The sequence below is a fragment of the Arvicanthis niloticus genome, chromosome 26 (genome assembly GCF_011762505.2).
Source record: "Arvicanthis niloticus isolate mArvNil1 chromosome 26, mArvNil1.pat.X, whole genome shotgun sequence".
Lineage (NCBI taxonomy): Eukaryota > Metazoa > Chordata > Mammalia > Rodentia > Muridae > Arvicanthis > Arvicanthis niloticus.
In genome coordinates, this window is record NC_133434.1 from 35,567,717 (window position 1) to 35,581,778 (window position 14,062).

Sequence of the window (14,062 nt, forward strand, 5' to 3'; positions counted from 1 at the left end):
AATAACACCTCACTGTTGTATACAGACACACGTGCGCTTGCGCGTGCGCAAACACACACACACACACACACACACACACAATTTGAATGAGAAATGGTCTACAATAGTCTTGGGCATTTGAAGATTTTTGTTGCCCGTTCATGGTGCTCTTTGAAGAGGCTTAGGTGTTGCAGTCTTCCTGGAGGAAGCATGTCACTTCCTGGAGGAAGTATATCACTGGGAACAGGCTTTGAGAGTAAAAGTCTGGTGCCATTTCCAGTTTACTCTCTATGTTTCATGCTTGTTGTTCAAGATGTGAGTTCTTAGCGTCTACTCCTACTGCCATGCCTGCTGCCAGAATGAATTCTTATCCCTCTGGAATCATAAGTCAAAATAAATTTTTTCTTGCTCATGGTGTTTTATCACAGCAACAGGAAAGCCACACACACATACACACACACTAAAAAGAAATCCAAGCTGGGTGGTGGCGCACACCTTTAATACCAGCACTTGAGAGGATGAGACAAGGTGGATCTCTGAGTTTGAAGCCAGCTTGATCTACAGAGTGAGTTCCAGGATAGCCAGGACTACACAGAAAAACTCTGTCTTGAAAAACCTAACCAAACCAAACCAAACCAGACAAAATCAAACCAAAACTCTTTGCTAGGCCATCACAGTGAGGTGGTATCTTTTGCCCACAGTTGTCCCTTATGTGCTCAAAGTACATTCCTAAGTCTGAATAAATAAGACTTGGAAAGAGAATATTAATATAGTCCCTTCTGGCCCCATTCTTTTCTCATATTCTGTATCTTCTACCAGGCATGCAAAGGCCATATCAGAGTAAGTGCCTGTTCCTTTCAGAGCCCATGTGTGGTTTTCACAATCCCAGAATCAGACCCTCTAGCTAGCCATATGAGGGCTTGTCCCAGGAGTCTACCCCACACCTTCCTACTCTGTGTCTCTTTTGTTGGTCAACAAATTGGTGAGTACTGGTTTTTTGTTCCCGTGTGTGTGTGTGTGCGTGTGTGTGTGTGTGTGTGTGTGGTTTAAACTCAGCCCATCTCTGTATTGTTGCAGTTGCCCAGTGTCCACTGGTTCCTTGGACCCATGGAGCCCCTTCAATGGAGCACACTGAGATGTCGACTCGTGCTCTGTGTTGACTTCCCCCTGAAGTATTACTGGTGCTGCTCTAGCTGAGTTTTCTGAGATCCTGGACCTGTGTGACACCCAGGGTAAACTGATGGCCAAGATGTTTATGTTTTCTTATACCCAAAGTTTATACTTTGAACCACCTTCTGATCTAACCTTCCTACACTGAAGCAATAAACCTCTAGTTCTAACCCAACCCAGGGCTAGGAACCAGGAACAAGCTTGCATCCCAAGGCCCTCTGACATCATTCACCCTGGCCAGTCTAGAGCTGTTCAGTCTGTATTTTCTTTCTCATGGAAACCCTAGGTCACTTGCCTAGCATATGTGAGGCCCTGGCTTGGAACCTCAGTGCACCGCCCCCCCCCCCCCATGTAAAATGGACATGTATCTACTTCCTTCCTCTCTGTACCCTGACATCCATTAGTGGTTCTTCCCAGCATCGTTTCTGATATAAAATTCAAGGCCACCCAGCAATCACTGTGTCTACTGCCATCATTCCAGTCTAATCTTCACTGTTCCTCTCTTGCTTTTAGTGCTGGGACCAAATCCAGGGCCAGGTTCATGATTGACAAGTGCTCCACCATTAAGCAACACCCCTGGCCCCAGCAGGATATTTTTTACAGTATTGGTCCAGCTGGGTACTACAGTCCTTGGTTTATTTTGTGGCTGTGACAAATACCTTGACAGAGAGCAACATGGGGAGAAGAGGGTTCATTTGGCTTACAGTTCCAGGTCACAAATCTTCATTGTGGGAAAGTCAAGGCAGAGACTTGAGGCAGCTAGTCACATATGTGGTCGAGAGCAGTGAGAAATGGATACACGCCCACCTCTTCTGAGACCCAAAGTCCGAGACCTAAATTCACGCATGGTACCACCATCAGTGGGCTGGGTCTTCCCACATCAATCAGCACAGTTAAAACTTCTCCACAGGTGTGTCCAACCAGACCTAGCCAATCCCTCACCGAGATTGTCTTCCTAGGTGGTTTGGGATTGGGGTAAGTTGAAATGGAAATGGACTGTCACACCTTCCTCTCCTAAAACCCTTCAGTGGCCTTCCCTTTGCACTTGAATAAAACCCAAGCCTGATCTCATCATCTGTAATATAATTTGTGGAAGAACTGAATACCATATGGTATGAGCAGCCTGCATCCAGCCTGGCCTATAACAGGTGCATCCCTGAGCAGATGCCCTTGATTTTTCTTCCCAGCCTTCTCTACCACTTCCAGAGACCGTTCTTTGAAATTAGATAGTTCCTGGAAATAAGATGCATCTACTTTGTAACACCCCCTGTTATTGTATTTATTATTATTTTGTTGTTTTGAAACAGGGTCTCTCTGTGTAGTCCTGGTCTAGAACTTGTGGCTTTCCTCTTGCCTGTCTCCCGAGCACTGTGATTACAGGCATGTGCCACCATGCCTTACTGCAACTTCACTTGAAGGAAGTATGCTCTGTGACTTCCTGTGGCCTCCCACACTTCCTTCCAAGAGCATTTGGAATATAACAAGAACCTGTTCTTACAAGCTTTTGCTCGTTCTAGCTACTAGAATATTCTGCATAGCTCGTACTATGTCTGGCCCTCATGCCAATATTCTCAAGGGTTCAAAGTCACTTCCTTCAAGGCCAGCCTGATTTGAGTGGTAGCACCCACCCTGCTCTCCATCCTGGAATGTCACCCACCACTGAAGCCTGTGCTTCCTTTGCAGTTTGGGCCATAGCTTCCCATAAGCATTTTCTCTGTGTGTCTATTTTCTGTCTCTCTGGCTGGATCATCTGATATTCATTAATTTGCCTTGTCTTGTTTTTCCCTCCAGTGCTTAAAGCTGTGTCTGATGCATACAAACTTCATAGATGGATTTGTAAAGTCCATGTCATGAAAAGTCCATATCAATGGAAAATTACCCCCAACCCCCTCCCTTCCCAGAAAGGTGAGGCCACAGGGTCCCAAGAAGAAACAGGATCCCTCCCTTCCCAAGGAGGGTGTAGACACGCGGTTCCAAGAAAAACCAAGGGTTATCAGACAAATGGAGCTGTCTGGCAGCAGATAGCTCCCCTTTAGAGGGTCCCTCACAGCCCACCAATGCCAACTGACCAGTTTATCGCTAAAAAACTGCCCTGCTCAAACTGTATATAAGCTTCTGCCCAAGTACACTCATTGCCTGCTTCTTCTCCCTCATGAGCAAATGGCCCCAATAATTGGACCAATACAGTCCTCTTGCAATTGCATCAATTTCCCTCCACGAGCTTCCTTCACGGGAAGTGCAGCTGTAGGGCTCCAGAAACTCTACCTCCGCTTCCCTGCATTTTCCAAGCAGCAAGCGGTCACTGGACTGGGTCCCTTGACTTCTCAAAGCTCGTCTGACTCATTGGTTGAGCCCCGCCTTGCTTTGTGTTTTGAACTGGGGATACAGAGAAATAGTGTGATTCTTAGAGCCAGACCTTGTGTTCGAGTTGTAGTCCTGGTGCTTCTGAGGGCCACACAGCCCAACACAGGAAACAAAAGAAGAACAGACCCCACAGAGCTTCATATCAATTTTCACTTAGTCATCGGTAAAGTTCCACAACGCCTACTTTAGAACACACAGTAGGCACTCAAGGGCCTTAGCAGGTATAAGATAGCATCAAGTGTAGACCAACCGGTTTAGAAGGTCAGAATTAAAAAGACAGCAGTTTAATTGTCTTAGTCACTGTTCTATTGCTTCGAAGAGACACCGTGACCAAGGCAACTTAAAAAAGAAAGTATTTAAAATTGGGGGCTTGCTTACAGTTTCAGAATTTAGTCCATGACTGTTATGGCAGAGAGCATAGCAAGAGGCAAGCAGGCAGGCAGGCAGGCAAGCAGAAAAGGTGTTGGAACAAAGTAGCTGAGAGCTTACATCTGCTCTGAAAGCCTGAGGCAGAAAGGCAGATAACTGGGCGTGGCAAAAGCTCTTTCCAACTCAAAATCCACCTCCAGTGATGCATCTCATCCAAGGCTACACCTCCTTTTTTTCTTAAGATTTACTTTTATTATTTTAATTATGAGGGAAGGGTATGTGCACATGAAGGCAAGTCCTCACAGAGGTCACAGGTGTGATACTGCCCCTGGAGCTGGGGTTGCAGACAGTTGTAAACCACCTGATGTGGGTGCTGGGAATTGATCTCAGGTTCTCAGGAAGAGCTCTTAGTGTCTCCAGCTCCAGGCCACGCCTCCTAGTCCTTGCCCAACAGTTCCACCAACTGTGGACCAAGCATCTAAATATTTGAGCCTACGTGGGCCGTTCTCATTCAAATCACCACATCAAGTGTTGACAATAAAAGCTGTTTAAGTGTTTAACTGCTGAAATAATTATTTAAAAAATGGCCAGCTAGCGGTGGTGGCGCACGCCTTTAATCCCAGCACTTGGGAGGCAGAGGCAGGCGGATTTCTGAGTTCGAGGCCAGCCTGGTCTACAGAGTGAGTTCCAGGACAGCCAGGACTACACAGAGAAACCCTGTCTCAAAAAACCAAAAAAAAAAAAAAAAAAAAATGGCCGCTGGTCAAGCAGACTAAGCTGCGGTGGGTGGCTCAGCCACCATGTTCTGTGGCCAGAGGCCACATGCGTGCCGCAGCTAGAAACAGCCAGCCAGAAACACCAGCCCTGCCACCCATGAGACGCCAGCATGGGAGATGGCTCTGCCAATCTTCCATGCTGTCTCTGAAAGGCTGGGCATTGCCCAGACCATCCTGCCATCCATGCGGGCCCAGTAAGAAAATGAGACTCTAATGCTTAAAGATTAATCAAAGGCTTTATATATTTGGTAATGCTCAATAACAATATGCCCATACAAAGAGAGTTGTTTTCCAATTAGCTAACCTAAATAAAAGTTGTTACCCACGACTGCTCTCCATACCTGTGTGGCTCTCCATTGCTCCTACATCTCTGCTCTCCCTAGCTCCTCCTCTTCCTTCTCCTCTTCCTCTCCTTACTCCTCCCACCTTAGCTCCTCCCACATTTAACAATAAAGAAAGCATGACAGTGTCTTATGATGTAGTTAACATGATGGTATGGATCTGTAGACGGCTGCCAGCCATTCAGAACATAATCAAAAGGACACTCTGGGGCACATTAACATAAACCCGCACACAATGTTTGAAGACATTTCATTTCATTCATAGCTGTAGCTGGGGATGGGGCTCTGTTAGGAGGACTCTTCTCTAGCATACACAAAGACCTATCTCAATCCCCAGCACCACAGAAACCAGGCATGGTGGCAAACTCCAGTCCTTAGGTAGTAGAAACGAGAGATCAGAAATTCAAAGTTGCCCTTAACTACGTAGGGAGTTCAAGACCAGCCTGAACCCCATAAGACCCTTTCCCAAAACAACAAAATGTTTCATTCATGATTGTCAAAATGGACAGCAAGTTGGTTCACCAGGGAAAGGTGCTTGCCACCAAGCCTAAGAACCTGTGTTCTATCCCCAGGACCTACATGGTAGAAGGCAAAAACTCCTCTTGCAAGTTGTTCTCTGACCTCTACACATACAGTAACTGTACATCCACACCTTCCCCTCACAGAAATTAATCAATTAATTGTAGGATTCCTATTTCTGTAAAGAAACACCATGATCAAAAGCAACTTGGGAAGAAAGAATTTATTTCAGCTTATGATTCCACATCAATCCATCACAGAGAAATCAGGGCAGGAACTCAAAGCAGGACAGGAACATGGAGCTGATAGAGAGGCCGTGGAGGGACACTAATCACTGGCTTGCCCCTTGAGACTTGCTTACCACAGCCAGGATCATCAGCCCACAGGTGACACCATCCACAATGGCTGTGCCCACTCATATAAACCATCAGTCAAGAAAATGTACCATAGGCTAGTCTATTGGTCAACCTATTGGGGGTATTCTCTCTACTGAGGCTCCTACTACCAAAGTTACTCTAGCCTGTGTCAAGTTGACATAAAAACTAAACAGCACATTAAAAAAAAATCAAAATTAACAAAAATATCATAATCTTCAACAGTTATAGACAATTCAAAAGGTAAATTAGTAAGCCGAGGTTCAAAAATACTATGGGATATAATTAAGCAGTTATAAGCAATAAATGAGTTCTCAACTATGAAAAAAAAACATGAAAGAAACTTAAGAACATACTGCTTAGAGAGGGGAGCAATTCTAAAAAAGACACACAGGGCATTCTGGGACAATCAGAAACATAGAGATGAAAACATAAAGAAATAAGAAAAATAAACAAACCCAGAAAACCACAGTGATGTTTCGGGGTTGTGTCTTACCTATTTTTCTCTCTGACGAGAACAATTTGAGAGGGAAGGGTGTGTTTTAGCTCACAGTTCAAGGTGGAGAAGTCAACTCAACTGCTGCCCAGCTCTGGCTCTTCCTGTACTGGGTACAAGATCCCAGCACCGGAAATGGTTCTGCCCACAGTAGGTAGGTATTCCCACCTCCGTTAAAAAAAAAAAAAAGTCAAGATAAGCCCCCACAGACATGTCCAGAGGCCCGTCTTGGGGTAACTCTAGAGCATATCAAGTTGAGTTAACACCAACCAGCACAGGCTGAAAGGGGAGGACGATTCTGTAGTAATGGCTGCATGACGTTGCATTTGCCAAAAGCCAATGCCTTTCCAGTACAGATGGGTCTTTCGGTCTTTCAACCGAGTAGTGAGTAGAAACGCAGGGAATCTGTTGATCAGGGGTTAGAACCGCAAAGGGCCAAATCAGAGGAGCTGGGGATTCTGGGAGAGAGACCCAAAAGGGAATCCTACAAGTTTCTGTTAACATAAAACTGTGGATTAAAGATCAACCGCACAATGGTGGGACATCATTGTTAACCCACTGCATCCATGTGGCCTTGTGTACAAATACTGGGAAAAGGTGTGTGTGTGTGTGTGTGTGTGTGTGTGTGTGTGTGTGTGTGTGTGTGTGTGTTGGGGAATGGGGGTGGTAACAACCAAAATTAAAGGCTGTCATCTACAGTGGGATCACAAGAGCTCACTCTGCAGGCTCTCCTTGTCCTTATTTTCCAGAACAGAAAGAGCTGGGGCGGTAGAGAGAGCAGGAGCGAGCTGTGCGCTTGGCGGGGCGCCTGTCCTGGCCAAGCATCACTAACCTGGCAGAGGATTCCTTGTGTGCAACTGCGGGTGCACACCCGGGCAGGCGCAGGCGGTCCCGCAGCCCAGCCTGGGGCCCACGATGTTCGCCTGCCCCTCTGCGGGAAGCAGCCACTGGGTCATCATCGCAGGGCTTTCGGTTTGCTGGAATGTTCCCCCAACTGCAGAAGTGCACTTTGTTCCCCCCGTGGGGGGAGGGGCAGCAGGACTCAGCTCCAGGGCGCCCTAGGATTTGGAGGGCGGCCAGCTTTCCGTTCCCAGGGTGCCTTCTGGCGGGGGTGGGGTGGGGGGAGTTGTCTGAATCCCAGCTGGGCAGCTGGAGGATACTGGACCCGCCTGGACTCCAGGGCCAGCTCTGCCACCCAGTAGCTTCATACTCTGCATCAAGGGTTTGATTTCTTCATCTGCAAAATAGGGACCTGAATAATGCCGACAGCGTGCACTACCAGGCTCTGTGGTGAAGTTCTCTGCACCGTGTACCTTCCTCTCAATATCCCTTTGAAGTAGGTACTGTTAACGTAATAAGGTAATTATACTATTAGTTGGATAATTCTCCCTGGCTGCCCACACCCTTTGAACATCAGAGATGCTCTGGTCACTGAAAGGCTGGTCAGCTCCTCCCAGTAATAAAGTGTGTACTATTATTTTCACTTTAAAGATAAGGAAAGAGAAGCTAAGAACAGGTAAGTCACTTGTGGAATGGCACAGTTCCCAAGAGGCAGGGCCATCCAGACATAAACCCAAGCAGTCAGCTGGAGGCTTTCCAGCTCTTAAAATGCAAATACTGCTTTCCTACCGATGGTTTCCTGGTTTCCCCAAGGCCCTTCAAATTCAGATAAATGTACTTATTCAGATATTTCAGGCTGGGTGTGGTGGTACATGCCTGCAATCTCAGCATTCAGGATGCAGAGACAGGAGGAATGTATGTTGGAGTCTAGCCTGGGCTACACAGTTAAGTCTAAAACCAGCCTGAACTATAAAGGGAGAACTTGTCTCAAAAATATGAAACGTTTGTATGTGGACAGTTTATCAGGTATAATAAGCCTTATGACCTGAGTTCCATCCCAGGAATCCATGATGGGAGAAGAGAAACGATTCCTGCATGTCCTCGGACCTCCACACACACACACACACTAGTAATCTCCTTCCTTCCTTCTTTCCTTCCTTCCTTCCTTCCTTCCTTCCTTCCTTTCTATATATTTATTTTTGAGAAAGTCTCACTGTGTAACCTGGCTGGCCTAGGACTTGCTGTGTAGGTCAGGGTGGCCTGAAATTCAACAGAGGTCTGCCTGATTATGCATCCTAAGACCTGGCATTAAAGGCATGCACCATCATAATGGAAAATATATACTTTTTTATAAATAACAGAGGTAAATAAAGCCAGGCCTTCCAGCACTTGGAAGTAGACGCAAGTCAATCATTGTGATTTCCAGGCCGACCAGAGATACTCAAAAAAAAAAAAAAAAAAAAAAAAAAAAAAAAAAAAAAAGAAAGAAAGAAAGAATGTAAAAAAAAAGAGAGAAGAGAAGAAATGCAAATGAGTAAGCAGAGAGTTGCTGAGAGGGACAGGGCTGTGCACTTCTTACTACGGAATGGTGGTTATCACCATCTTACTTGGTGTGTGTGTGTGTGCAGTATGTGTGTAAAGCCAGGATCTTGCATGTTAAGCAGTGCAAGCATGTTAAATCATGTAAGCATGCTCCTTCACTTGGCTGTATCTCCAGACTGATGGCCTCCTTTGTATTTCTTAGGAACGTGGCCTCCGCCAGTGACGATGGCGCAAGGCTAGAAGGCTAGCCTTGAAGGACAGGAGCGACTTTGGTAATACGAGGAGCTTCCAAGCTGTGAGGGAGTAATGAGCAGCAGATGACATGTCACACCAGCTGTGGAGTCTGTCTCCTGGAGTTCAGACACCTCCTGCACTGTGCCTGTGCAACTGTACACACACAGAGACACACATGTAGACACTCACACACATGTGAACCTGCACACACAGACACACACATGTGAACCTGCACACACAGACATGCACATAGACACACACACGTGCAGACACTCACACACATGAACCTGCACACACAAACAAGCACATAGACACACATGAGAACCTGCACACACAAACAAGCACATAGACACACATGAGAACCTGCACACACAAACAAGCACATAGACACACATGAGAACCTGCACACACAAACAAGCACATAGACACACATGAGAACCTGTACACACAGACATGCATATAGACATATACACATGCACTCACACACATGTGAACCTGTACACACAAACAAACACATAGACACACACATGTGAACCTGCACACACAGACATGCACATAGACACACACATGAGAACCTGCATACACAGGCATACACACAGACACACACACATGCGAACCTGTACACACAGACATGCACACAGACACACACACATGCAGACACTCACACATAAGTGAACCTGCACACACACACATATGAACCTGCATACACAGACACACACATGTGAACCTGCACACACAGATGTACACACGGACACACACATGTAAACCTGCACACACAGATGTGCACATGGACACACACATGTAAACCTGCACACACAGACATGCACACAGACACACACGCATGTGAACCTGCACACACAGACATATGCACACACACACATGTGAACCTGCACACACAGACATGCACACATACACACACATGTGAACCTGTACACACAGACATGCACATAGACACACACACATGCAGACACTCACACATAAGTGAACCTGCACACACAGACACTCACACACATGTGAACCTGCACACACAGATGTGCACACAGACACACACATGTGAACCTGCACACACAGATGTGCACACAGACACACACATGTAAACCTGCACACACAGATGTGCACACAGACACACACATGTAAACCTGCACATACAGATGTGCACACAGACACACACAAACCTGCACACACAGACATGCACATAGACACACACACACATGCAAACCTGCACACACAGACATGCACATAGACACACACACACATGCAAACCTGCACACACAGACATGTACACACATACACACACAGACTGCATGCAGAAGGCAGAGGTAGTTGTAGGTCAGCTGTACACACACACACACACACGCATAGACAAACACACTCTCACACTCACACACAGACTACATGCAGAAAGCAGAGGTAGTTGTAGGTCAGTTGTACACACACATGCACAGACATGCACACAGACTCTCACACTCACACACAGTCTGCATGCAGAAAGCAGAGGTGGCTGTAGGTCAGCTGCCCCACATTATAAACAAATGGAGGTTTGATGTCAAGAGGCACTGGTGCGCTGTCACAGGTCCACTTACCATCCTCTGTCACAGGACTGGGAAGCCATGAGTGACTGTCCACCTTCTTCCTGTAAGCGTGAAGTCTGCTGATGTTTTGATGAAACTGGTCCTGCACTAGGAAAAAAAAGAAAACGCATATACTTACGGCGAGCGGTTTGTGAGTATTTGATGATTCTTCATGCTTACTTGGGCCACACTTTTTCAACACCCCTCCCCCTTAAGATTTATTTCTTAATCTCCCTCTGTCCCTTTCCTCCTCCCCCTGTGTGTGTATTTGTGTGTGTGTGTGTGTGTGTGTGTGCTCGCACCCGTGAAAGTGAGAAAAGAGTCAACTCCTTCTAACTACAAAGAGAAGACCAATGATGTCATTTGTGGGAAGAGCATAATCGAAGCTGAGATTCTGTGTTTTATTTAAGGAGAAAAAGCTATTGAGTGCAGAGACGAAGTGGCTCACATACTGGGTCCCATTGATGTAGACTGCCATGGAAGAAAACTGAATCTATTTGACTTTGAACAATGAAAGGAAGAAGACACAGAAGGGGAGGAAGACACATAGTGTGCTTTACAGAGACACGGATGTCACCTTTCTTTCCTCTGGACCCCCAGGCCAGAGCTCACCTACATGGCCTCATACCTAAATGAAAGCTTGCTTGGAAATGTAGTTTTATTCTGGGTGGCTTTATGTTCAGCTTAAAAAAAACAATAACATGCTTTTATAAAATTGGAAACAAGCTGAGTAGTGGCACACGCCTTTAACCCCAGCACTCAGGAGGCAGAGGCAGGTGGATCTCTGAGTTCGAGGCCAGCCTGGTCTACATCTCTGAGTTCCAGGACAGCCAGGGCTACACAGAGAAACCTTGTCACAATCAATCAATCAATCAATCAATCAATCAAGCAATCAATCAACAATCAATCAATCTGTACCACAAAAATAGGCACCATGTTCTTATTTGATTAAATGTAAAAGGGAATAAATGGATCTAACTGACATTGGAGGTGTGCATTTCAAGAAATAAAATGGGCAGACGGAGTGTGGACTTATTCACTGTTACTTTTTAACTAGAAAACTGTTGTTTGGAGTAGCAATGAGTCCAGATAAAATATTCCACTTCCCCAGCTCTCTCCAACTGGCCACATGACGCCGTTGTGGTCACTGGATGTAAACAGGAGACAGCAGAAGACACCTGAGAGCCCTTGCGTCTCAGCTCAGCCGTCTTTGCCCTTTACCTGCTTGCTGTTTTTGTTTCCAAACTTCTAGTGTGGGGGTGACTGTGGAGCAGGCCACCCACTGGTGACCAACAGGCATAAAGAGCCAGCTGGCCAGAGTCAGTCACAGCGGGAAGGTGTCAGGGCTGTGGCTGCTCTCCTCTTGAATATCCATCTTCAGACCTCTTAGCAGGGAGATCCTGCCTGGCTAATCCAGGAGAACTTGCCACTGTATGTGTGTGTGTGTGTGTGTGTGTGTGTGTGTGTGTGTGCGCGCGCGCGCACACACGCGTGCGCGCGCACACACGCGTGCGCGCACATGCGCGCGTGTGTGCATGCTTGTGCATAATGTGTAGAATATCCTTAGAAGAATACACAGGAAACTAGCCACTTCCTAGAAGAAATCATGAATGGTTTGAGGACAGGGATGGACAAGGAACTTAGTTTGCATTTATAGTCTCCCATAGCTTTAATGTTGAATTGTTTACATTTATATAACCCAATCAAGGAAAAGTGTTAAAATCACTTTAAAAAAAAAAAAAAAAAGATTGGGGCTGGAGAGATGGCTCGGTGGTTAAGAGTACTGACTCTGCTCTTCCAGAGGTCCTGAGTTCAATTCCCAGCAACCACATGGTGGCTCACAACCATCTGTAATGGGATCTAGCACCCTCTTCTGGTGTGCATGAAGAGACTATGGTGTACTCATACATAAAATAATAAATTCTTTAAAAAAGAAAAAAGATTCTTTAAAAAAAAAAAAGATTTATTTTATTGGGCCTGGGAGAGATGGCTCACTCGTTAAGAGCACTTGCTGCTCTTGTAAAGGACCAGGATTTGATTCCCAGAACTCATGCGGTAGCTCATAACTTTCTGTAACTCCAGTTCCAGAGGATTCAGTGCTATTTTCTACAGACACTAGGCATGTCTACAGACATACATGCAGACAAAATATCCGTACACAGAAAGTAAAATATTTTTAAAAATTAAGATTTATTTTATTATTTATTTATACGTGTGTACGTACATACAAGCAGGTGTTGGTGGAGGGCAGAAGAGGGCGTCAGATTCCCTGAAGCTGGAGTAGTGACAGGTGGATATAGGTTGTCCAAGGTGGGAGCTGGGAAAACAGCTCTGGTTTTCTGGAAGAGAAGCAAGCACTCTTAACTGATGAGCTGTCTCTGCAGCAGCCCTAAAACAACTTACACAATGGGAATGACAAAAAGACACGTGTGGTGGTTTGAATGGGAGTGGTCCTGTAGACATAGTATATTTAAGTGCTTAGTCCACAGTTGGTGGAACTGCTTGGGAAGGATTAGGTTTGGCCGTGTTGGAGGAGGTGCGTCACTAGGGATGGGCTTTGAGTTTTTAAAAAGCCTGTTCCATTACAAGCTCTCTTTTTGTCTTATGTTTGCAAATCAGATGTGAGCTCTTAGCCACTGCTCCAGTGCCATGCCTGCCTGCCTGCCTGCCTGCCTGCCTGCCTGCCTGCCTACTGCCTGCCTGCCTGCCTACTGCCTGCCTGCCTACTGCCTGCCTACTGCCTGCCTGCCTACTGCCTGCCTGCCTGCCTGCCTGCTTGCTGTCATGCTCCTCACCATGGTTGTCATGGACTCTAACCCTCTCAAACTGTGAGCCCCAAATTAAATGCTTTCTTTTTAAGTTGCCTTGATCCTGGTGCTTTGCCAAGGCCATACAAAAGTAACTGAAGCAATTGTTTTATAAATCCAAGGGCATAAGACACATATTTTTCTGCAATCTAATGATGAAGCATGTTTCCCAGGCCTTCATAGAGCTGGCCAGGATAAATCTGATTGCTGATTCAAGAGCTGAGTTTCAAGTATTTTTTTTGTTGTTGTTAAAAATGAATGGTATAGGCTATGCATTAATAAAAGTGGGGTCAAGGAGCTTTAGCTAGAATCTAGTGTTCTGCCTTTTTTACCTGCATGTCCACTATACTAGTTTATCTCTCAAAGTACTTACCAGTTGAAAATTAATTCACTGTATAGCTGAAAACCCTGAGTTTATTAAGGTCCTGTGATGGTTCATATGACTGTCTAATTGATTAGATCTAGAATCACCTGGAAGATGACCCTTGGGCATGCCTGCAAGAGGTTATCTATATTAGGTTAACTGAGATGGAGAGACCCAGCTTAAATGTGGGCAGTGCCATCCCATGGGCTGGGGTCCTGGTGGACTGAATAAAAAGGAGAAGGAGACCCCCCCCCCCAGACAGAGTTATTAAATTAACAGGCTGGCAAGCCAAGGATGGGTAAGATTCTGCACAAAG

General features: G+C 45.9%; 1 long non-coding RNA gene across 1 annotated transcript; it reads left to right on the plus strand.

Moving 5' to 3' along the window:
* The first annotated feature begins 7,512 nt into the window (after nucleotides 1-7,512).
* Nucleotides 7,513-12,021, plus strand: LOC143439389 (uncharacterized). Its single transcript, XR_013107652.1, has 4 exons — nucleotides 7,513-7,724; nucleotides 8,973-9,042; nucleotides 10,603-10,726; nucleotides 10,986-12,021. It is a non-coding gene; the product is annotated as an uncharacterized LOC143439389 (long non-coding RNA).
* The last annotated feature ends 2,041 nt before the right edge of the window (nucleotides 12,022-14,062 follow it).